A 27337-nucleotide genomic window follows, 5' to 3' on the forward strand; every position below is an offset into this window, starting at 1 on the left:
CAGCCTGCGTTTGCAATGTAAGCGGAAAAAAATGTAATTATTTACGACATCACATTAGAAACCTCAAAAATAACAGTATTTCTCCCCTATTTAATGGATGTTATTATACCTTTCTCTTGAATCACTCTATCTATTAAAAAAAACCGCATCAAAATCCGTTGCGTAGTTTCAAAGATTTAAGCATACAAAGGGATATAGGGACATAGGGACATAGGGACTGAGAAAGCGACTTTGTTTTATACTATGTAGTGATTAAAACATATTTCAATGTACATTCATATTGATAGTGTTACGTTCTAAATGCTCTTTAAATATCAAAGTACCAATGAACAAACAGCAAAAAACCCAGAACGTTCCAGAACAATATAATATAAGCTAATCATGCTCAACTAATTCTTCCGTGTCGAGAACAAATCGTCCGTCAGCTGACAAATTGTGGGCTATTAAACTACATCATGTGACTGTGTAAGCGGCTCTGTACCATGTCTCATTAAGCACCCACGGAATGATTAACAATCTCCTCGTTACTATTAATTAGTACGTAAAGATCATACATTATGTACACAGGTGCATAGCTTGCGGTGACCGCTGTGTGCGTCATAATCCCGGATTTGGTTTTAATAAGGAATGCGCTTAGTAAAGGATCTTTGGATATTATATTATATAAGTGGTTTAATCGAATTAAATGTTAATGTAGTTATTGAGTAAGCGACTCTACTTGATTTAGAGGTTTTTTTTTTAATACTAAAACCGACAAAGGAGCGGGCGGTGTACTGATGAAAGTGATCACCGCCGCCCATAGCAATTGCAACGTTAGGTACTTAGGTAACATTGCGACTGTTTTGCCGGCCTTTGAGGGACGCGTAGGCTCTTTTTTTGAAGGCATTCATATCGTAAGTAGAAGGAAACACCGAAGATGGCAAGCTGTTCCACAATTTTGTCGTTCGGGGCAGAAAATGCCGTGAAAAACGCACAGTTGTTGAGGTTATCACTTCTTATACCTACTCTTCATAAGCTGAAAGTCAAACCATATTTTGGTTATCCATAAATAAAGTTCATAACATTTACTGTTTTTTTTATGAAGTGGGAGGAAATATTGTATGTTATAATACAGATTATAAACTATTGTTAGTACCACATTATCCGTTTTCACCGTATTAAACTTGCTTTTCAATCATACCGTAAGCAGCAGTGATGGTTTAGACGGAAAAATACTGTACTCAGCACACTGCTTAGATAAAATATCTATGTCGTATTGTGTTATTTCTAAAAAATAGTGTTTTATTCTATCATACAAAAACAATACCTACAATATTTACAATCTGGTTTTGTAAAAAATGTCCATTGTCCATAGTCATAAAATTTCATGTCACCCAAAAGGAATTCCAGAGCGAAATATTTTGAAATTCATTCATTTATTAATAAACATATCCATTGTGGTCGTATGTAAAATACGAAATAAGCTGCATAATTAGCTAAAAGAATATAAATACTGCGGTAATATGGTACATGAATTAAAACATAATATTTCACCGTAAATTCCATGTTTTTGAATTTTGTTATACGCATTTACTTTTAAAACTAGACTAGACTAAGAGCACAAAAAGTCCTTTGAGCCGAGCTAGGGTTACCCGATTAATTATATAAAAATATCTAATAAAAGCTGATACCTGAACAGTGGATCCTCAGTGGGCTATTCTCTGAAAGGAAAACTAAATGACGTGTCAAAAACATTAGGTACTTAAAAGTTCCGAGGGAATTTCTGGACGAGCATGAAAACCTTATTGAAGAGAATTTTTCAAAGAAAAATTTCCAGGTAGTTCCTTTAGTGGAGGACGCAGACAGGTAAACGAATTCTAAACGGTCTTAAGTGTTCTGAAGCATTCTGGGACACGATTGAAGCTTGCGCTTACATAGGACTGTTTTTTCGGTTCTAATGTCTGAATAGAGGTTTTATACTTATTTTTATTAGTATGTTTTCGTAGTATGTTTCGGTCATGGTTAATTTTTTGATGCAATTTTGTACTTATGTATGCTTCATTTTGAATTGTGTATAAATAGTGACTATGTAAATTATAAATTTACTTGTAGGATACCGTCGTAGCAAGTTACGCCTCTTGAGTGAAACATCATACGTAAATCTTTATTTCTAATGTTTGAATTGTACATAATCAGAACAAACATTGGATCACGCAGTTGTTTAATGCCAACAGAAAAAAACAGCAACGAACAAAGTTTACACGTTATTGTCTAAGTTTTTTGCTCAGACATAATGCCGGTTCACAAAAACCGGGCAGCGTAGCGACGTATAACTACGACTTTGAAATATACCCTCAAGTATGATTCTCCCGACAATGCGAGAAGCACTTTTAGTTGAACTCATAATTTACTTCGCTTTGTGATTTTTCATCGCGCCGACGAGTCATTTGTACAAACCGAACCCGGGTCACTTTTCAGCCGCGACGCCGTGATTTTGTGTCAATTTTCCTTCTCGAAGTTATGAGTACTCTCATGTTGAGTGTTTTTGCAAGATGTTTACTATTTACCCTTGGTGGACGATCAGGACAACATTTCTGAATTTACTTTCTTATACCTAAGAATTTGCAGTCTCACACTACACAATTCATGCTTCGTATGTCTCATGTTTCGTTAAAAATATTTGGATTCAGAATTGTAAATAGTAAAACCACAATACTAAACCTAAACATAACCACTAACCCATCTTTTAACAGTGCAGTAAAACCATCACTGTGGAAATGTAAGTCGAATATTACGTAAATTACGAAAATAGACAATAATAAATCCACACAATATGCATTACAGACACCGATACGTTTACGACATTGCCAAACGGAAACGTTCATGTCCATTAAAAACTTTGGATGCACATCCAAGCTATCTGTAATCACCGAAACGATTTGAACGTAGGAACCATGTAGGGACTGAACTTTTCTGACGCCCAACTCATTAATTCGTTTTGCCCGCATGACGTCCGTATGTTGATCCACACATCGTTAGGAAATTTGTCAAACTAATACAAAGTTCCATCAGATCCGGGCTCCGGCGTGTTTCCAAAATCTCAAATGTTCGGCTAATTAATGAAAACTATTGTCATGAGCGATCTAGATAAAATATCGGGGTGGTTTTTGTGAACTGTGTGGAATATAGTTCATCGATAAGGGAATTTTATATCTAGTACGTATCTTCGTTTTACTTAATAATAAAAAATATACGTAGTTTCGATTAATTGTTTGTGCAAGTTTGCTTTTCAATGCAACTACGAATTATTAGTCCTTGAAATTTAGTATTTACTTTCTTGGCAATCAGTTTTTTTATAAGTACAAAACTTGTTTTTGGGTATTTGTAATATTAATATTCATTTAAGGTATAGTTAAAAATCGTGTAGCATTTTGATAACTCATTTAATTTAAATAAAAATATTGTATTATATAAGTAGGTAGTATGTATGTATTCAACTCTACTATTTGTTTTGTTTACAAGGGATACACTGAAATGTATTCAACCCCGTTGCTAGGTCAACATAGTAAATTAATCACCGGCATGAACATCGTTTCCAAGTATTTTAATCAAATTATTGTCATTAAGCAACCGAATGAAGTGGAGCTATTCGTAGTTCGCAAGCGTCTACAGGTGGGAAACGATTTAATTTAGCTGCATAATACAACTCGAAACACTTTATTATCTTGACCTTGTTGGGCTAAGTATCCATTAAGCGTGATAAATACATCATTAGTGAGGCTGTGGTGAAATATTATTTCACAATTCTGAAGTCTGTGAGTACTTAAATTTTAATGATTATGATAAAAACTTCCGTCGTGAAGCTCTTACAGAAACTGTATTCAAATGTTTGAATCAATGTACTTAAATTTGGGAAGGTAATATTATATCTAGAACATTCAGAACAATCTACAAGATGCTAATAAAATGATATGAAGCCCATTAACGTCAGAATGGGTCCTCATTCAAATATTCTGGTGAAATAGCGGGTGAAAAAAATGTTCCGCTTATACACTTACGTTAATTCAGCAACATTTATGCTGAAAAGTACATAATTATCTGAAAGGATTCTCCTCAGTTTACAAAACATATTACGACAAAAATACTGCAGATAGAGTTGACGAAAAAATCCGGCTAGAATTTTTAATTCATATCCAATCAGGTAATCAAAAAAATAATACAGCTAGATAGTAAACAACTACTTTATTCCATAGCACCAGAAATAGGAACGAACGTTAAGTACTTAGTTTTATAAAAGGAGGTCAAATACAATTAGAGCAGTCGAATTGGTGCATAGGGGAGAGCTGTTCACGTTTATAAGTTTCGCAGATAGAAGGGAATATTATCAAATTGAAATATAAAATTGTCTGGTTCAGAGGTGACGTTCATTTTTCACACGGATTTTAGTCTGCTCTAGTTTTAAAGTTTCGTACCAGATAGTCCATTTCACAAACATACTAAGTTTTATTATTTCAGGTAATGGAGTAATTAGGGCTAAGCTTATAGGATTGTAGGACGGTATTTGGTTTTATCCTCTCAGAATGTAAATGTAATAGAAATCGTCTTTGATACTGAAAGTCATTAAAATGTTCAATTAACCGCAAAAGTGTTTAAAGGTATAGACGAGTCCTGAGCGACATCTCAGTCCAAGTAAATGTCCATAAAAATAAAATCACAGTTAAGTTAATTTCTGTAAATAAATCTATCTTCTGCCTTCGAGGGGTATTAATGGCAGCAAAAAGGAGCAAGAGCAAGGGATCAAATCTCTTTTGCCTCCGAGTTTTCGCTGCATATCGGTTCTAAGAATTGAACCTAGCGGAACTTTCTAGATCTCCTTTTGCAATACGTTTAGATAGGATTAACGGTATGGTATTCCGGGATTCATGTCAACCCCTGTTTACTTGATAATCTTTTATTATATTTTGATAAAATAAAGCTATAATATGCGTTTCAAGACTTAAAATAAAGCATAGGGTATAAAAACATGTACAAGATGAGATCATGCAAGCCAGAGCAGTAAGCCAGTCAAATTATTATTTTGAGAGTTCTGTCAGCCTTATATTGACCATGGTGATATTGTTTAAGCCAGGTTTATAATTTTAGAATATCGTCCAGTGGGAACAGTCAGTCTCACTGAATATATAAAAGAACATAATATTATTATTAGCAGGTACAATGTAATTAGCCCATTTGAGAGGTGAAATTAAATGGCTTAATCTACAAAGAATATTAGGCAATTTTAAAGAGAAATGGTAAAGGGGTGCATAAAAAGTAGTTTACCAGGTAACTACCGAATAATACGAGGATTCCCAGTTTATTAATTATTGTACGTGTGAGATGCGAGTTTGAAAGAAAGAAAGAAAGAAAATTCTTTCTTTCTTTCTTTCTTTCTTTCTTTCTTTCTAGATGCGAGTTTCATGTAATTTTATTTCTAAATTGGCAGAAATGGCGTGTGAATAACACAATAAATTTTGAATCAAGTATATTTAAGCTCAAATAACGGAAAATGTTAATGATTGTTTTATTTGAAATCATTTTACTGTTTTGTGACTGTCAACATAATATTATTATCTACAAAATAATCACTATACACATTTCTACAATAACAGTATAGTTTTATTATAATGAAGGGTAATTTGGAAAGACGTAAATTTATGCAGAGCCGTAAAATTTACAGATACCGTCTCTTTTTATTGTTGTTAGAATGGTTTTTAATTTTCAGTAAATTTCATTCACTCCGTTTTCGTTCGTTTCACTTGCGTCAAGTAAAAGCCGTATTTTCTGTGGACTTAAAATTAATCTAATTACGCCTTAAATTTGGGTTACTTAAATTAAGTTTCCGTAAATTGTATTACACTTAAAACTCTTGGTTTTTTCAACCGTAAAATGTGGAAATGAGGTGTTATGAGTTTGGTACTTAGTAGCGTGTGTTTTAATATTACTGGCAGCTTAAATTTTGTAAATCATGTGTTTGGTATACACATATTTATTAAATCATTTACGCAAAATCTTACATACAAAAAGTAAAAAGGTTATCCAAAGTCCTTTGACTACAGTTCTAGGAAATTATCAATGCCTGGCTATTGATTCAGCTTGACCATTATGTGTTTTTAATACTACTAATTACACATATAGGTCGGTAGCCTCAATCCAAGCATGCATGGGCTATTACTTAGCGTTTATCAAACTGATTGTCGAACTGATTGAATAATAATTCGGTTATCGGGTCACCTTGAGACGTAATTTATCATATTTCGTGCCCCGAACACGCTTGGCAATCAATGTGTCAGCTCAGTTAATGTATTGTGGACGTTATTGATGTAAGTCTGGTACGAATTACATGCTGGTTTACAACTATTTTTTTATATAGGTTACACAAAATTTTGTTAGAAGTACACAAAATTTTGTTTGTATATATATCAAATGTTGGATAGGTACCTAGATTTAAAAAAATTAAGAAAACAATTTCACAATTTCTATCTAATAATTTTACTTGATTAAAAACTTTAGTTGTTATTTCTAAAAGGGTCACTTTAAATATAGGTACATAATATATACATACAAGGTATTACAGTCCTTACTATTTATAACATAAAGCTTTCACCGACTAACGTTAAAAAGCTACTTAATGCATGTGTTCCGAAATAAAGGGTAATCTCGAAAGTAGACGGGAACTATTTGCAATTGAAATAGTGTGAACAGCTGTAAATTCAGCTATGTTTACAAAAGGCTTAAAACTGAGCATGTTTGAATATACCTCGCTTTGTAGTTTAGTCTTTTCTGAATAATCAACATAACCTCTTGAAAACGGAACACTTTTGAAACTCTCCGGATTATTTATTTAAATCTTGCCTCGCCTTGCGAAATTAAAATATCGCGTTTTTTCTTTTAAACATATTCATTGTTGTGATAGCGGTACAATGTAATCGTGTGTTTGTTCAGTATATAAGCTGAGGAATTGTCGTAATTTTTAATCTGGATGAGTTTTATCATTGAAAATACATACAAAACTTTGTACAGAGGTTTAACTTGGTATATGATGATTTAAAACTGATTGTTTTAGTTATATGTATAGGCTGTGGTGTGGCATAGGTATATAAGTATTTACTCGGAGCGTATGAAAAGTATCACCGTATTATGTTAATATCAAAATTGTATTTAGGACGAAATAAAACTTTGCAGTTACCTTACCTACGGGCAGGGGACAAATATTAAGCTATTGCATAGCTTCTATCGCGGGCCTTGAGCGCGGGGACCGAATCCAGAAATTCCGTAACGAAAAACCTCACGCTCCCCACTCCGACGGGCGCGGAGGTGTGGCTTGAAGGCACGCTATGCAATAGCTTTACCGCGGCAGTCCCCGAGTGCCACACGTCTTTTTTTTATTAATAATAACATCAATTCCATGCTGTGCAGTGTGCTATAGTATATTTCACAGGACTATACCTAAATTACATTTTGTAATAAGCTTTTAATATATGAATCAGTCTATCGCATTTTCAGTGACAAGGAAATAAAACTCCAACATTAGGCCGTGAACACATTGAAGCAGTCTGTGGGTTCGAAGCACCTTTTTTGAATAGCGAAGAAGCATTTTTCGGTAGAATGAGCTTGGCTTTTCCGATGAGTTCATTCGTATTCATTTGCTTAGTGTATTCACACCATTAGACAGGCTGTATATATTGCAACTGATAGAATGGAAAACATTGGAATACTTGGCTTTTATTTTCATACTTCATTACTCCAATTTGTGCGTATTTACTAATAACAAGTGATTGCTTTTCTTGTGGGTATTTCACGTTATCGCGGTAGAGTTGTTGCCCATACAATTTGACCTATTTCATCTCCTGCAAATAAGACCTAGGTCCTACAAAATGTTGTGGCTATGCGTTTTCTAAATATATACTATAATTTCGGTTGAGTTCTATTTCAGCAAAGTGTGTACTTGATATTTTTAGTTTTATAGCATTCAAATGATTTATAATTTATATAATATTTTATTAAAACATTCGATCACGAGGGGGTGGGGTGTGCCTTAGACAAGAGTAGAATAAATTCGATTACTCTTGCAGGATCACGGGTGGCCAAGCCCTAGGCATCAACCCGGATTGGCGAAAGACGCAGGTTTGATTACCGTGATCGAATAGTTTGTATTCTTTAAAAAAATATTTATAAGGCGTGTATTTGCCATTTGAGAATAAAGTTCTAAATTCAATACAAAAATACATACATTTAATAACATATTAGGGTAAATAGTTATTCCAAATCATCTTACAAGCAGGCAAATGTAAGGAATGTTCAGGTCACTGAATAGTACAGTATATGCGCTTAAAATTTAAATAAGGCAACAAAGACATAGGTGCTGAAATGTCGAATGCCAATAGCATCGAAATCGGTCTGATACAATTCGACGCGTTTGCTGCGGACGGCATTCATGTACATTTGGATTTCATGTTTACCATTTCTTTATCTTGGCGCCAAAATTGGAAAATAATTAGGTAAATCAGAAATCTATGCACATGAAGTAACATATTTCTGTTAAAAACTGATTATCATTACTTTAAAATTTGTGCTTTCCGTCATTGAAAGTTCATAATTAAAATATTGAGTGATATTATTATAAATGATAATATAGTTTTCACGGAAACGATTATGGCTAATTTTGCGTGAGATGTACCTACTTGAAGAAATTTTTTTTTAATATAAAATGTTAAATTTATTGATTCTTTGCAAAATATATACCTATTTCATATGGTTTCAGGATTTCACACCCAACGTACGGCTAACGGCTTTATACAGAAAAAAGTAAATAAAAAAACGAGAGTGAAGTTTAAATCGGTATAATATTTTATTTCATACACTACCTTTATTTTGACGTAGTGGCCAAGTGGTGGCAATATGAATTGAAGTTTTGCTAGTTCTATATAAACTTTTTAAAACATGTTATCCTATCGATTTCAAAATGAACGTACTTTAAGGACAAAAAAGTGGAATATTTAAAAAAATGAATGCTCAGTTTATATCAAAATATATTTTTGCATATTTTGACGTGTTTATAATATGAATAGGACCTATGCATTGTATATAATATAGCACATAATAATGAGCTTGTACAATAATATATTATTCACTACAATAATAAGAAGAAAAATGTTTTTCACAATAATGAATTTAATAGCACACACACACCCACACACACATGATATTTTTCTCAGTAATGTTTGTGTGGAAAAAGGTGGATGTTGAAAAATTCCCAGCTTCGGTTATTTCTTATACTCGTGCGAGTGTTGGCGAAGGGCAGACATGTCTCGTTTTGAATTCTTTTTCTATATTGTGATCATTCTCCTGGAGAATTTCATAGTAAGTTAAATGATGTATATTTTTTGGGATAAAAAACTTTGTTTGACATCGATTAGTGTTTCTAGAAGTTTTTGTTAATATTTCATTGGAGTTTAAAGCGAAAAAAAATTTTGTTTCATGAGTTTAAAATTTTCAAGAATAACTTTTGATGATTTTGTAGCTTTTTTTATTGCTTCCAATTGAAAGATTTCGTCACTTTCCTTTTAAGCTCTTGTAGCCAGATTTCAATCTGTGGAATTTCACCCTTTGATGATTCTCTTTTTTATAACCATATTCCATAAAACATTTCGTTCGATTTTTGTATAGTTGTATGCGCTAATCTCTAACACGCTTTTTGTTGCAGTTTTTGTAATGGTTTTTTAAACGAAATTTACGATAATTTAGAAAAAAATATGGTGGGTTTACACGATTAATTTTGCGTAATCGTAATAATTTACCAAAAGGTTTTTTTTTACAGAATTTTATGTATCTAAGTTATAATGTTCCTACATTCAAGTGGGAATTAAAAAAAATATTTGATACTTGCCTCCGCGTGACGTCTATAATTGTTGCATAGGTCTTTAAAATTTAGACGGAGGTTCCTTACTTCATGATTTTTCGTAATTTCGAAAAAAAAGTTGATGAAAATTTTTTTTGACTCGGGTTGCTTTATCAAACTAATGGAGGTAAAATGTAGTATTTTATTACACCAGTTGAAAAGCACATAATATAGATAAATAAAATTTAACTCTCTGTTATTACAAAATATCTGAATTTTCTCAAATAATTTAAATTTATAGAATAAAAAACATATTCGAACTTTTTTGTCTTTCTATCTGTATGCATTTTTAGACAGTAAATTAGACAGTAAATTATATTGATACAAATTAATCTTTCGTTGCAAATAAATAATGGAAAAAATTGAAAACAAGTTCTAATAAACACCTATATTATGTTAACATAAATACATCATTATAATATTATGACCCTGCGATACCTACGCGAGTGGGAAAAGCGTCTAATTAACACCTACGCGAACGAAGTCAAGGGTAAAGCTAGGTAGGTAGGTAGGTCTATCATAAAGGTCATAAATAAAAAGTTACGAATCAATTATTCTTGTAAGTTAAACGATAATTGCTTAATAACTTTGTTTTATTAATTATTAGTGACGCAAATGAATTAGAATGAAAACCACAGACTATACACTAGTGACATTAGAGTGACCAGAGACGGATTTGACAAAAAAGGCGGCAATTTCAAATTAAAAGTTTCATAATATTGTTACTATAAATATTATTAATTGTTCTTTTCAGGTGAGCGCTGATCACTATGATGAAAAGGCCATCGACGGAATGATTTTGAAGATGCTCTGGGAAAAAGTTTACGCTAAATACGACCCTAAAACAAAGGAAAAAGTCATCAAGTCGATCCGAAAAGGGGGTGACTACGATAATTTAGTAAGACAGCTCACGAGAGTGGACAAGTCGAAAGCTAAGAAGATTATTAATTTGGTAGCAGAAGTGATGCTGGTGTATATTGGTTGAATAAGGAATTATTTTCTTTTTATTTTATAGATAATAAACCTGGATATCCATAGTTTTGTAGTTCATGCATTACCATACAAAAATTCCAATGTAATACCTGAAGGTGTAGGTAGGTAATTGTTTACGCAGACAGCGGCCGCGAAAATCCAGAGGATTTCAAAAAATCTGTAAATTTTCTTATTTCATTTTGGCATTCTTTTATCCTTTTAGCCGACATTATTCGGAAAACCTTTATTTATTCGAGTTTTTCGTAACTCGTTGCGATATTGTTGTGAAATTCTCTGCCACCGCTTACTGTAAGAATGTCATTCGTAGAACCACTGATTTTCTGATAAAGCATTATTGAATGATGTTTTGATTGCATAGAAAGATTTGTTCACCTTCAGGTTAAATTGCATCATTGCATAATAAGTATTTTAAGAATTTTTAAGTTGTTTGAAATGAAGATGTATGAAATAAATTCAAAATCTTTATGTTATAACAGCAGTAATAATTACAAAAAGTCTAGACACATATTATTTTATTCCAATCAAATCAATTCTTTACTAGAATGTGGTGGTGGTGGTGGATGATATTAATTATATGTTTGAATGGTTACTTTTGTGTTTTTATTGTACAACTATGTTTTTCCCTTTATTAATTATGAAATCTCACGTATAATTTTGAAAAACATTGATTTGGCTGAAGATGAAGGAGGTGATGTTTAATTGCTGAACTAAATCGCGATGACAATTAGGTGGTCGTTTTAACATTATATCTTTAAGTAAATATTATGTTATTTTACTAGTTACATGCGATAATAAGCATGGCGAATTGGATTATCTTCTCCATTTGCGAAATAGACAATTTTTAAATAGCAAAAACTAAAAAGTATAAATCAATACGCACAAAACACTATCTTAATTTATGTTATCACTATAATATGTACTATTTAAATAGTGACAGAAATTCTTTTGCTAAAATAACATTTATAAAATTTCCTTCACTCCGTACCTCGTACCTCATTCTTCAATTTAATTAATGTAATTGTTCGCAATTATCATTATAAAGTATTCTGAGTATTCCTTTGAGAATAATCCCGTGATGTGGTGAGACTACCGATCCATTTCGTTACGACGCTTAGGAAATAAATTCATTAGAGTAAGTTGATAATGTAATTTCTACCTTTGATTCTCGCCTCATTAACTTTACCAAACAACTAGTTTCATTCTGTACTACTCAACCGATTAATTCTACAGTCATTAATGATACCTTTATATATATCACTATAATATTATCACTATCACTATCATCACTACATAGTATAAAACAAAGTCGCTTTCCCTGTCCCTATGTCCCTATGTCCCTTTGTACGCTTAAATCTTTGAAACTACGCAACGGATTTTGATGCGGTTTTTTTTAATAGATAGAGTGATTCAAGAGGAAGGTTTATATGTATAATAACATCCATTAAATAGTGGAGAAGTACTGTTATTTTTGAGGTTTCTAATGTGATGTCGTAAAAAATTACATTTTTTCCGCTTACATTGCAAACGCAGGCTAAACCCTACGAGTTTTATCAAAATAATGTACTAAGTATTATACACATTGAAAAGGTCATCAGAAAAGTCCGCGATGGTATATGTCTATCTCTTATGGATAACCCACAATAACTTTTTTTTGTCATTTACTTTTTACGACAAATAATGGCTAATTTTAGAAGCGATTTTAACCAATACAGCATTAATCCTTAACCAATTAAATACCTTGAATACATTGTTCATTTAATATAGATCTATATGGACCTTTACACCGTATGATTTAAATGAATATTTTCGAAGATATTACAGATTTCAAAATTGCGGGACGTAGCGTTTGCGGCGGTACCGGCCGGCCGCCCGGCTATCTATTTTATACCCGTGCGAAGCCGGAGCGGGCCGCTATGTTTTTATATATATGTACAACGTTCACAGTTTTTCTGTAGTGTATTTAGTATCAGCATTGCACCCGTGCGAAGCCGGGGCGGGTCACTAGTATAGTATAAAATAAAGTTGCTTTTTCTGTCCAGGTATGCTTAAATATTTAAATCTACGCAACGGATTTTGATGCGGTTTTTTTGATAGATAGAGTGGTTCAAGAGGAAGGTTTTAGTATATAATTTATTATGTTTTAGACAAAGCGGGCGAAGCAACGGGCGGTAAGCTAGTAGATAGTTTATATATTATAGTTAGAAAACTCATCCATACCATTCGATATTGTTAACAGAGATGGCTGGCAAATAAATAATGCTATTAATTAATACGTGTATTATAATAATGAAAATTATGACATATATGCAAAACATATATCAAATTCCTGCTCGTAAAATTCTATACGCAACTATTTAACTGAACAATGATTAACCAAGAATAGAATAATTGTATTAATGCCCAAATTGCATGTAAATTACATTACGCTGTGCGTACAAAAGCGCCATTTTCATACATTTACCGATTCTGGATAGATACAAATCCATTATCACAAAGAGCTTTGCTAAACAATGCTACATACCGTTAACTATAATAAATAGACGTTGACATTTGTTCAATTTAAACAAACATTAGCATGGAATCTGTTTGGACCAATTAAGGTATTATTTATTAATGCACCAAAAAGTATACATACCTATATTGTGTTGTATATCTATATGGTGACGTCACACCAAACATGCATTTCATTCACGCATTTCATTCACGCATTTCATCATTCAAAAGCGCTTCTTCGTTGTGGATATCCGAACTGAGAATACGCTAACCTAATTCTAAGCTGAAAGGCTACATTCTGTCATGAGATCCGTTTTCGTGAATATCAAGGAGATTCGAATGAATATGATCTATATAGAATATTCGATATCTATTCGTTCTTAGACCATTTTGTAAAGGGGATTTTAAGGGGCACTGGCATGTAGAGATCTATACGTATAAGAGTATTATATTCGCTTTATGATACCTATATCTCTGCCTATCTTGAAGCTGTAGTATCAATGAAATAAACGGATGCATTGCTATCTAAAGGAATAATAGAAAACAATGAAATATTTTAGTACCTACAGATTAATAAGAAAGAAAAATTCTTAGATTATTTTAAAGTGTAAGAATATAAAAATAATCCTTCCGAATACTTACTTAATAACGTCTAATTAATGTTATAGTAAAAAAGTTCCTTTTTATTACATATTATTACAAATTACATTTCGACTGTCAAAATAACTACATAATTATAACGTTTTAGTCCATTAGCAATACTTGTCCAAAAAACACCCCTCATTGAATTAACGGTCTCACGTAACTTAGAAACGAATGAAAATTGTATTTGCTTGGACACTTAGGGCCTTTATAATTTGGTTTCACGTGTGGTCACTCGTCGCACATAATTACATTTCGTCCAGTGCGAATGTACAAGTACTGATTGTAACTCAACATCCATTAGCCGACTAATTCATACATTTGTGTTGTTCCATGTTGGCTAACCATCAATTTTTGAACCAACATAATGCGGCCAATTTACGAGGTGGCAGCGAATCTTAAATTTATTCGGAACGTTTAACTCGGATAAATTGGACGGGTAATAACATGCGATTCGTTTTCACTTATGAATTTTAATGATCTTGTCTCTTCCTGCCAATTGTGAGAGAGTTTCTCGACTATTATGAAATGGAAATACTTTTGAGAGATGTCTTTATTAAATTCAGCTATCGTCGGCGGTGACATTGTTTAATTCACAAAAGTTACGGGGTTTTAAAATGTAGATAATTGTGAAAGGGATGAATGCAAATTTATGTACAATGGCACTAATAAAGTACTTATTATAAATCTACGATTAGACTAATGTAGTATGCGTATTATTAGTAAATGAATATCTAATAGATTTTATAATCTTCTATTTTTTTGTATTGTGTATAAAATTGGCGTAGCTTAGGAATTGAACTCTCTAGAAATGTCGTTTTAATATTATTGCATAAATCATACTACGTTCGCGTTGGTATTTACTATTATTATTATTGTTGGTATTTATTTAGCTGAACATTACAATACCAATGTGGATTCTCATTATATAAGGCGTATACGTAATTTCGCTCAGATTTATTAGGTATTCCGGCAATGAAATCCAGCTCAGTTCAACTGAAAAGTCTAGGGCTTTATTTCTTTAAGTAAATAATTAGTTATCAGCCATAGTTTGACACGTGTTTATACTAAGTTTAAACCTTGTTTAAACTCAGTTTGCGGCTGAATAACTAGCTTATTCGGGCTGATTTGTAGACTAATTAAGCACGCAATTCTTCCAGTTTGGTTAGTTAGTAAATTTAGGAATAGTTAGCAGCTCCAGGTTCCACTGCTCATTTGATTACGCACGTTGGTCAAATCGTGGCGATTTGTGGACACGGGGACTGATAGCGTTAGTGTTATGTACATAGGTACCGTAGGTACTCGAAAATAGTTTGGTTTAATGGATTTGTCCCTTTATTATTTAATTCTATGGTATGTGTAAAGATGAAGGTAGTCATTTATATTAAGATTATTTTTTTTATTATTAGGCTTAATAAGGCGTTAATAGACGTAAAAATTTAATAACATTGATCTATGAGAAGACGAAAAAAAATAAAAAATAGACGTGTGGCACTCGGGGACTGCCGCGGTAAAGCTATTGCATGCTATGCCTTCAAGCAACACCTCCGCGCCCGTGGGAGTGGGGAGCGTGAGGTTTTTTCGTTACAGAATTTCTGGGTTCGGTCTCCGCGCTCAAGTCCCGCGATAGAAGCTATGCAATAGCTTAAAAATGTCACAAAACGTTAAAAGTTACAACGGTAAACGTCAATTCTAGCAACTTCGCATATTTCTATTCCATCGAGTGAATCGAATCGTTAATTGTCGCTAAAAGCTAAAACACGGCTTGGCCATGTCCACTGACCAATTGCGTCTTTATATAGCTACATAGAACGGCTATAAAATAAATTCCCTCATCAGAGAAGAGACGGGGACAATTTATTATCATTACACACTTACAAAGGACAGAACTCCGTTTTGCACTCCACAAGTGAGCGGCAAATTAACTTGAAATCCCTGCTGCTGATTAGGTTGAGTGAACATATACCTCATACTTAGCTGTTTTTTTGCCATTTGCTTTGTTTAGAGTACCTATTGTTTGAAACAAAACGCTCTTAAATAGTTACCTATTCATTTAATAAAAGAAAGAATATGATGGTAAAAATATTATGATGGTATATGCCTTATGTGGTGAATCCTTTTATTACAACGAAGAAAAATCTTATATTCTCCTGCTAAAGAACATTGTAATAAACGGGGACATACATAAATGCAATCACACTATAATATTTTTTCACTGTTATTTATAAAGTAATGAGTCGAATAATAGATGCTAGTATAAATAGAAACACACCTTTCCATAATATAAATGAATACGTGAGCTTGCCTTTTGCTGAGTATATTAAAAATCATAAAATGTTTTTAGCCACAGCTTTCCATTTTCTGATTTCACGATGCAGGAAAGGTGAAAGAATTTATCTACCACAAAGAGAGTAAACGACATAAAAACATGTAAATAACAGTCGATATGTCGTATGACATGCTCGTCACTACATTTTATAATAAAAGTCCACCGCCGCGTTTGTATGACTGTTCGCGATATACTCAAAAACTACTTAATTTTATTCTGGTTTCACCAAAACATAGCGTGGTTCTTCGAGGTTTCAGTATCTATAAAGTTTTAGACAGTACGGGTGAAGCCGCAGGCAGAAAGCTGAAAGCTTAATATATGCCAGAGTGGATTGGCAAAATATGCATATGATTCCGCCAATGGAAATTCAGGTTGTACTCCATATCACTCTATCAGAACTGTCCAGCATCGGCGAATTAGTACTGTACATGGCTCTCATAGCAAATTCGTTAACGAATCCGAACCATCAACGTAGTATAGCCGCTTTCCTACACGAAACCGGTTTAAACCAGAACAAATATGGTTGTCTTTAATTGTTGAAGGTTGTTTAAATTTTATTAAAATTAGTTTTCTCGTTATTGTAAAAGCTTGGCTGGTGACAGTACTTAAAATATACAAAGACAAGTTTCAAGAGTTTGTTTGGAATAGCTTCGTAGTCAAGGTTCTAATGACAAAAAATATATAAATATGGGAAGATAATATATCTATCTGAAATATGCTTAAATTATGTCAAAACAATTAAGGACCACGATTACAATCTGTTCAAGACGTATTGTATTAGTTTTGTGTCAAAGTTGTTTTTGATAACATAATAATATAATCCAATCTGATCTGATTTATTTTTATAAATTATTAATACCTCTATTATTCCAGTTACTCTCATATACATTGCTTATTTTTAAATTGATTTGGTTTCATATAATTGTTGTAATTTTATTTTCATTGTTAGAATGTACAAACTTTTAGCTTGTTAATGGAATATTCTATATCCATTCAAAACATTTTTTAATCTAGCTCTGAAGCTATGAAATAGCTTTGCGTGAATATTTTATTGGCGTTAATTTTGTATAGAATAAAGTGTATTTTATTTCACCAAACAAAATAAAAATTCACTGTCCAAAGTATAGCTATACAAAACTTCTCTTTTTTATATAAATTGAACTAGAGTAGAGAAAAATATAAAGAAATAGATATTTGTAGAAACATGATATTATGTGTAATAAAATGTTGTTTATTTTTTGACAAGTAGGTAAGTAGTTTAGTGTTAGTTATTACTAAACTAACTCCGTAGAGTTCTACGCTTTAGTTCGAATTATCTAAAACAAAATAAAACAAGCATACAAACATAAAAAAATGTAGAAAATTTGTATTATTATTTAAGATTAAAAAGCTGGCAAATGTGTTAACGTGATTTTAGCAATCAAGATTCATCCATTGTATAATACAATAATATTATTGTATTATACAATAATATTATAAGACTCATTCAATGAAAACTGATACACTTCAGCTTTATATTGGTACGGTATAAAATATAAATGCCAACGTTTTCACATCGCGCCGGTATATCATAAAGTTGCACTATAGTTCTCCTTTACACGCATCTGTTAAATAGGGCACTCTCAATACAACAAGTAATCTATACATATAATAAAATCGTAGGAAAGTCAAAACTGTACATTGAATATTTTTTTAAAAGAATACATATTCCATGATCTATAATCGATATAGAAGCCAAAAATATAGTTTTTAGAATTTTTGTCTGTTTGTCTGTTTGTCTGTTTGTCTGTTTGTCTGTTTGTCTGTTTGTCTGTATGTTTGTCCGAGCTAATCTCGAAAAGTACTGCATAGATTGACTTCAAATTTTGCATGAATATTACTAACAGGTCGAGTGAGGTTTTTTTAAACATATAATCATGCTATCACCTCCGGGGGAGGAGCTGTGAGCCTTTACTTTTCTTACGTATTCCGTGTACTACGACAGCGTACAATCTAAAGACTCATGTTTAAATGTTGTTTTTGAGTAAGCCATGCTATTATCTAGCTTTACACTATAAAAACTACGTCATTTACGTAATTTGGGCAGAGAAACTGTTTAATGAATCTTAGTACTATAAAGACAAATTTGATTCAGCGCCATCTATGAGATTTCGTAAAATCAAATCAATTTACATGTTAACACTACTGAACACAATGTTAAAAATTAATAATTTAAATATAATTATGTTAGTTATTTATTTAACTCTTTAACCCATAATAAATCTTCCCTTCCCTATAAGGTGCGCTTATATAATTCGTGTGAATATACTACATTTTTAAAAGTGAGGGTAGATGTATATTATTTTAAGTCAAACTAGACACCATTACAGTTAATCTAATATTGATTGTGTTCATTGGTTACATTTTTAAAAATCTTCGTGTTTTAATAATTCGATCACGAGGCGGGACTCTAATACAAAAAGGTTAGTTCGTTGATAATTATTATTCCTTCATCATTTACATGTTGTTAGTAAAAAATAATATACTTTGACTGTTAATACTTTTGTTCAGTATTTATCTATATGATTATTGCTTGGTAATTAATATATTTTCATGTCGTATACCTAATTATAAACATAAGTGTGATGTGAAACTAGCTGGATTTATTTTTACACACTCACAGTCTTATATTTTGTGTTAATGTTAAAATAGTATTAATAATAGTGTAAATCATAATATTTTTTCAAAGTTAAAAATATTTCCTTTTTTCTGATGGTGTTGCCATCGAATTAAACCGCGCTGTCGTTTCGTTCACAAAAAGTCATGTTATTAGGACCGAATATGTAGCCGCCTCAACTTACGGAAACGAGAGTAACCTGCGTTGTCTGTTAGTTATTGTATAGTCGAATTTAACGTTACATGGAAATTGGAATCTAAATATATGTATACCTACTTATATTAAATCTGTAGAGGTCAATTCTGCACATGAAATATATTTCCTAAATAACTATTATTTTTCATATTCGTGAGCAGAGCAGCAACTCCATTTTTAAGCTTTCGTCGCGTGTGCGTTCTTAATGCGTGTATCTTAATGGTTAAAGCTACACAGAAATCAAGTATGAAAGAAATGTTCTCCATATTATATAAAAAATATCTCCCGACATCATAAATGTCTATCTTTTATGGTTGAGCTTAGGAGTTCAAAGCTTTCTGATTATATTTGTCTACTAGCTGTCCCCGCGACTTCTTTCGCGTGGAATAGTGACTATGGGACCTATGACCATGGGCTCAGGGTGGGGCAACAATAAAAAATCATTTTTATTTTCATGCTCCCACTCCCGCGCCCACTCGCACTCCCACGCCATATGCCACGTTCAGTCCCAATCCCACGCCCACGCCCACTCCCCTTCACAATTAGTACCTACCAGATCAAAGCCAGGGTAAGCGCCCCACCCAGCCCCACCGTGGCTACGCCCATGCTGAATTACTACTTAAGATACAATTATTGAGTAAATACGTACTAAAGTCCGGTCGCGAAGCAGAAAGAATTTCGTACAATGACCTCTTTACCTACTGACAGTGGTCACAAACATTTTTGAATGAAGTGCATGAAATATTTGGAGGAGAAAATGTTTTTTACTAATTTATTAAATAAATGTCCTCTATTCATTTACAATACTTATTAGTTAGTTACATTTTAACTTTTTCAATAACAACGATATATTATATAAAAAAAAGTGTGCGTGTACACACATAAGAAGTGAAACTTCTTTATGACCTTATTTTTCAAAAAATAATTTACTATGTAGGTACAATATTACAGAAATACGTTATTCTAACACGCGATTTCGACTTAGGCGGATTTTGATTGGACATAAAGAGTTTGAGGTTTATTCTTATAAATTTTGAATTCACAAAATCATAATTGAACACCTGACACCAATCAAGCAAACACAAACCTTACGCTCTCAGGTTAAAGGTTTACAATCCCTAAGGACGGCGGTCATTGCACCTGTGCGAGCAAGACACATTATTTTTACAAGGGAGTGACAGTGACAGGTTAATGTACGAAATTCTTCCTGCTCCGCGACCGGACTTTACCATAAATAATTAAAAGAATTGTTATTAAAATTTCTTACTAAACTGAGCTAAAAAACTTACGTACCAAATTATTAAAGAAAATCAAGAAATGAAATGCCTAACCTATACCAAATAGTTACTACATAATGTAATTAAAAATTATGATTAGTATATAATATCGAAAATCAAAAAAGAAACGCCTAACTAATTCTACGTACACGTGTACGTCTACGTAAAATTTCTTTTAAATTATGTCATATTATTTTTTAGGAACCAGGGGGGGGAGAGGAGCAAATTCTATTTCCTTCCTTTCTTAAACGGATGTTTTTAATAATCTATGGTGTAGCCACTGATCAGCTTAATCGATACTCAGTTTTTATCAAATCCAGCAACAAATCCAAATTAGATCTTTCCTGTCTCACGCACGTAACTAAAGGCTGAAGAGAGAGAGAGCACGTAACTAAACCGTTTAGACGAAGAAAAGTGTATAGAAAAAGGAATAAATAATTTCATAAACTTTCCTACGATCTTTAAAAATAAATTATAACTTTCATTTTTTTCATTCCCACTTTTACCCCTATGTAGGTATAATAAGTGGATGAACCAATTTTGATACACTTTATCTAAGAACCAGCGTCGGAAAATATTCTGCCTAACAAAAAAAACCGCATCTAATTCGGTTTACCTGTTAGCCAGCTACGGTGCCATAGACAGACATGACGGTGACACACACACACACACAGAAATACATAGCGGTCAAACACATAACACCAGTCTTTTTGCGTCGGGGGTTAAAAATATAATACGACATAATTTAAAGGACATTTTATGTGGAAAATTTACCTATACACCAGGGTAGATAATTTTTGAAACAAAAAAAAATCGCAGTAGGATGAAACCCATTAGAAAAGGATATGATAAAAATGTAAGGAAAAATAAATTACGGTCAATCGGAGTTCGGGAAGTGGGAGGTCAGGAAGTGGGGGGGGAGCTTTTAAGAGAAAAAAATGGTTTCTCTCGATTTCTCGATAATAATAACACCTGCTAATTTTTTTCTACATATTTTAATTGTACAGACATCACTTTTCCACAATTTTATTATATGTATTGCTTCACAAGCATTGGCAGACGACAAGCGCTTGTCGCCATCCGTCGCGATTTGAACTGAGCGTTCCCACGGCATGTGTGCGTATGGCAAGCACTGGCGAGCGACAAGCGCGCCGATTCCCATGGCATGTGGTGTGGTGTGGCGCGGTCGGATTTGTGAAGCAAACATGTCGTGGGAATCAGGCTTTAACTTAATTTTTATTCACCCGCATCAGTGCCACCTAAAAAATCTTTATATCGAAATTCGAGCAAAGTTAAGAAAATGAGAAATAAGAGTTCTCAAGGATCGTTAGAGATAAGAGGCTTACTATTGACCGAAAACAACATGTGTTATGCCGAACCTGAAACCGCTTCACAACGAGAATTGCGGCTCACAGCTGACCGCGAACGGCATGTACTATCCTGTGAGACCGAAACCTTCACTGAGAGGGTATAACGTCTCACAGCTGATCGCAAATGGCATATTGTACTATCCCGTGAGACCGAAACCCTCACTGAGAGGGAATTACGTCTCACAGCTGATCACGATCGTCATATTTTATCTCGAGAATCTGAAACTTTTACTCAATATGAAGACCGTTTGACAAATAATAGGGTGCACCATAATATTATTCGATCTCTCGAAGATGAACATGAGCATAAGCAATGACTAGAGTAGGGACGCGAATATTACCATTATTTGAGACAAGAACGATTAATAAGTTTGTTTAATGAAAGATTAAGAATTGAAACTATTGGTCTCTTGAAACGGACGAATAGCGAGAGGCCCGTCTTACTGCAGACAGATTTCGACATAGTCTTAATGACTTAGAGGTAAACATAGAAGATCAATCTACAAATTCGGTGGTGTGGTCCGACAAATATAAAAGTGGGTTTGCTTATAACCTCACAATTGATTACCTACAGATCATCTTCTGTATAGGCGATATTAACGTAGTATGTTCTTTTTGTAATGCTTTAAAGTGGAGTAAGGAGTCGGCTTTCGTTTGAAGATACGCCGGAACCTTTGAAATCACTACTTTTAAGTTTTAGAGGAACATGTGCAATCTAAACAGTTCTTAGACAATATTAGCTCTTATAGTATTGCGTTTTAAATGATCCTTTGGTGCTCAACAATTATCAGATGCTCCTTTCATTCTTACTTTTAAGATACAAGGTCAAGTTTATCATTTGATAGGATCCCTTTTGCCTGAAGGCCAACCTAAGTTTCTTTAAATATATTTTGTATTCGACTACGACGAATAATCGAATACAAGAAATCAATATTTCTCGAATTTAAAACTGAACTCATTTCACAATTTTAGAACATGTTAATTCATCAGGTTAATCCGTATATATGCGTTTTAAATCGACATTAGAAGCTTTTCCTCAAGATGGTGATATTAATATAAAATTGGTATAAATGCCGATAGACGGAAGTCTATCAGCACTCAGGAATTCCCTGAGCGTGTTATAACGCCCAGGCCACAGTATTACAATTTTTCCTACAGTAGGGCGACGAATGTATTTTCGCATAGCAACGGAGGGGAACTCGTGGGGGGTAAAGTGACGCGGGCCACGTACCACAAACATGCTTAGTTTGTGGTACCGAGCGCGAAAGAAAGTCATCGTGTTTTTAGTAAAGTTACTATGTACACTAACGTAATTTATTACTTAGGTACATATTCTATAATGGTGCGCTCAAACTGTTAATCTACATTTAATTTAGATTATTATTTTAATTACTAAGAAATGTAGAATTTAAATCACATTCATTCATGTTTTCGTCAGATATTCGATGTCTATGATTTTCGATGATTTTAAGATTTTCTTATCAGAGTATTCAATTTTAATGTAGTTAAATTTTATAAGAGACAATTAAGAACATTCAAATATAAAGTGTCACGTATTTTTTTTAAACGACGAATGATGAAAAACGACCGAATCGCGGACGAAGTCGCGGGCAACAGCTAGTGTTAAAATAATAACGAAATATTTACCGCGTTGTTGATAAATAATTAATGCAATGTAAAGAAGAAGTATTTGTATAGAGATAGGTACCTTTTTAGATTAAGTTCCCAAGGGTGGTGGTTGTATGTATGTATTTTTAAAAGGCCCGAAAGGTACAGTTTTTAATTTGGGAATTTTTGCAACGTAACGTTAAATCAAGCTCAGATTACTTAATTCATATTATCAAATTTATATAAAGTCTCTCTCTCTCTCATACATGGCCTGTTAAAATCAAAATTGGAGATTAATCACAAATGCAATTCTCAAAAGCCTAGATAAACTTTAAACCATAAATCACTGTAAATATGATAATAATGAGATAACAATCTACGCTTTCACCGTAACGGCACAGGCTTTATCCCACAAAATATACGACAATATAATATTATTATAATTTCAAGTCATATTTTAAACCGCAGTGTAATAACACAGAGTTCAGCTCGGAAGCCGAGTCGACGCATACTTAAAATCTCTGTGGTAGGTACTAAGATGAAATTTTATTATCTTAAAGCAAGTTACGATTTATAAGCTACATTTTGCCGGGCCGTAAACGCGTGATAAGCCTACCCTAGCAGGAAAGTTTGTAAAACTACTATCTTCTCGGGCGAAGTTAAAAATTAAAAATAAACAAAATTACGCTTGGCTTATAAGTATAGTTATAAAAGTTTCCCCGGCCTAAGCTAGTACATTTGAGCAATAATTATGCATTATATTATGCTCCATTCTCTAGAACTAACGTTTATGGAGATATATTGGGACTTTAGGAACTCACATTCAAATGTTCTGCGGAAGGCCATATAACATGTTACGTAATGAACATGCACGATTAAAATCTATTTTAGTAGTTTACTAGTTGTTTCTGTTCTTGATGTATTGGTATTTTGGGAGATTGCGGATGCAATTTTATAATTTATGTTTGATATTGTTAACAAAATACCAGTACCTAAGTCAAAATTACAACAGCTGTATTGTCGCTTTGGTAACTGTCGTAGCAATGAGCTACGCCGATACAAAATACATCCAATGGTTTAATAAAAATATATTATAGGAGTCATACTTATTTGAATAGAGATAAGTATGATTTGATTACATCTCTACTAGGTACTGGTTACTTAGCAGTAAAACATATTCTGAACAAAGAGGTGGGGGAGGTGAGGGTACGCTTAATTTATATAACAATATTATCACATAATTTTGTACCAACATTCACGACGGTAAACGTCAACACAAGTCATCTATAAAAGGTAGTCGGTAGTAACATTTTATCGGATGATCTGAAATTTACACGTAAGATTAACTTGTTGGGTCCGTCCGTACTAAATAGTTAGAGTATCCCAGAGCCATTATTGGCTATAGATTTATGACACTGGAGCAATCCTGACCTGTCTAACCCTTGTGAAATAAGGACGATAAAATTCAAGATTTGTTTTTCTGCGTCAGCAATTATTTCGGACCTTAATACAAATACCCTTTATATTTGTCGAAACAGTAGTGGATTTATTTGTGTGGAGAGCTTAAGATGTAATGATTTTGGTGTTCTTGTTATAGATTTTGATATGGATTCCAGGTATTTCTTTCGCCACTGAATCCTAATAAAAGCTCTTAGATAAGCATAATGCTAAGTGCTTCAAAATATGTATAGTTATTATGTTATATTATATTTAGTATCACGAGAGTGATCACTAGCAAGGTGAATGCAATTTATTCATATCTTATTTGCCTAATGCATACTATTGTTTTAATACTCCATGTACTCTAATATTAGCGTTTCGCCATATTAACGCCTCAAGCTAAACATTATTGTTGATAATATAATTGATTAGTTGCCCAACCACATGATTAGGGTTATGATTGTGATGTTACCTTACAAGCTTGTGGTATGAGTTCGATATTCCTAATAAATTGTGAGAAAGGTTCAAATCTCAAATTATTGAGTCGGCCTTTGGTTGTGTCGTGATAAATTTGTGAGACCTTGCCTAATTGATAGGCTTTAGTATTGGTTCAGGAATTACAGGTTTTAATGATTTTATTTAATTTTTATTCATTCTACAATATGAATAAAATTTTCACAAGAAATAGTGACGTCTTTTTAAAAACAAATAAGCTTACCTACAACTACCATTGTATTTTTAACAATTCGAAGGAAGATTTTTATGACGCTAACAAACAAAGAAATGGCATAGTATCAATTCATTTTTAATTATATGAATCAAACATCGTCTACTTAATGATGTTTCTTAAAAAGTCTGTCTATAAATGAGACTTGCAGTACACAAACGCAAACAAGAAAACACTTACACAAAGTTTGTACGTGTGGCTTGCATAACCGCAGTTTCCGCTAGTTCTCACCCAATCACCTCCTACATTGAGTTCAATAAGCAGGAAATCAAATACTAAGCTGAACGCATCAAGGTGATAAATTGCATAGAAAGTGTATTCTGTGTCATATCGGATAGAATGGATATGTCTCTGGTTTAAGGATTATCATATTACAACGTATCATACAATGACCGTAATAGGATCGAAACGTAATATTATGTTGATGTGTGTGGATATATAAATTAGGTATCAAAGCTGTATTAACTGGATGCCACGTGACAATAATCATTTAAATTTTGCCTAATATTGGAATATTAGATCGAAAAAAAAATTGTACAAAAATCCTATGTTTTATAACAGCGTACTCAAAATCGTATTTCATAAAAGATACACCCGTAAATTAAGGCATATTAAATGCTTACCATTTGTAGCAAGATAAATTAACCGTCCTTATAATGATTACGAATTGAGCTTGAAAAATGAACAAAGTTAGTAAAAGTGAAATATGTTTAAACAATAAAAGCGAATTAGAAGTTCACTGCAGATGATTGTTATTAAAACACGCGTTTTAATATTGTTCGTGGGACATTTATTTTGTTTTAAAACAAAACTTTTGATTACATTAAACTCGAGGTCCAAACAATGCATTGGTTTGGTTTCGCCGTTTTAAATTATGCTTATTGTTGGCTTCTTTTGGTATTTTATTCATCTTCTTAGGGAAGTATTGTGTTTCTTGGATAATATTATGGATGCTTAGCGGTATTTTTATGGCTCGTTCTTTTAATAATTATTAATAGGTTAGATAATAATTGTTATAAAACATTTTAGCCAGTTTTACTAATTATTTTAAGCCTTAACAACAAATTATTGTAAGATTGTGTATAGATTTAAGGTAATAATTATTCTAAAATTTTATTATTTAATATAATAATTCATTCAATAACTTTCCGAATGGAGTTTGCCTCTGCAACATTATGCTGAGCCAGGGCCTTTTTTGCAGCTACAATGCAAGTTTGATATAATTAATTTATTTTATTTATTTATTTCATTTATTTCAGATAAATTTCATATCCATATAGTTGTTAGTAAAATTTAATAACAGTAGTAATTCGATTGTTATCATGTTATTTTATTTTTGTATTTTTTTTGTATTTTTTGATGGTGTCTTAGAATGTATAAGCATATCATTGTGTTGTTTGGTTGCAATAAATCTTTTTGTATTGTATTGTATTGAATATCAGCCAAAGTAATTAGTAAGAACTACAGAAATCTCAATTGAAACCATCTGATTAACTCGTACGGTTTCATTATAGTTAATAGAAAACCCTTTAAAGCTTATAATATTCTAGTAATAACCATATTAGATTACCATTATATCTCCGAATGCTTACTTAGAATATTACATTTTCCCAAAGAATGTTAGTTTCAAATTCCCATTACCGCTAAAAAAGCTTTAGGTTCTTAAAAAAGTCTCTGCGCACGCTTAGTAA

The 27337-nt window shown here is 32.7% G+C and overlaps 1 protein-coding gene and 1 long non-coding RNA gene across 2 annotated transcripts in view; one reads left to right on the forward strand and one right to left on the reverse strand.

The window, feature by feature from the left end:
• Window positions 1–27337, reverse strand: part of LOC149491103 (glutamate receptor 1-like) — a 178663-nt gene that overhangs the window by 112683 nt on the left and 38643 nt on the right. The gene's annotated exons all lie outside the window — the stretch shown is intronic.
• Window positions 9315–11346, forward strand: LOC149491105 (uncharacterized). The gene is made up of 2 exons (XR_016316056.1): window positions 9315–9378; window positions 10671–11346. It is a non-coding gene; the product is annotated as an uncharacterized LOC149491105 (long non-coding RNA).

The sequence above is a fragment of the Colias philodice genome, chromosome 1 (assembly GCF_061535455.1).
Source record: "Colias philodice isolate Cphi_HAF_F1 chromosome 1, ilColPhil1 Martin Lab GWU primary, whole genome shotgun sequence".
NCBI lineage: Eukaryota > Metazoa > Arthropoda > Insecta > Lepidoptera > Pieridae > Colias > Colias philodice.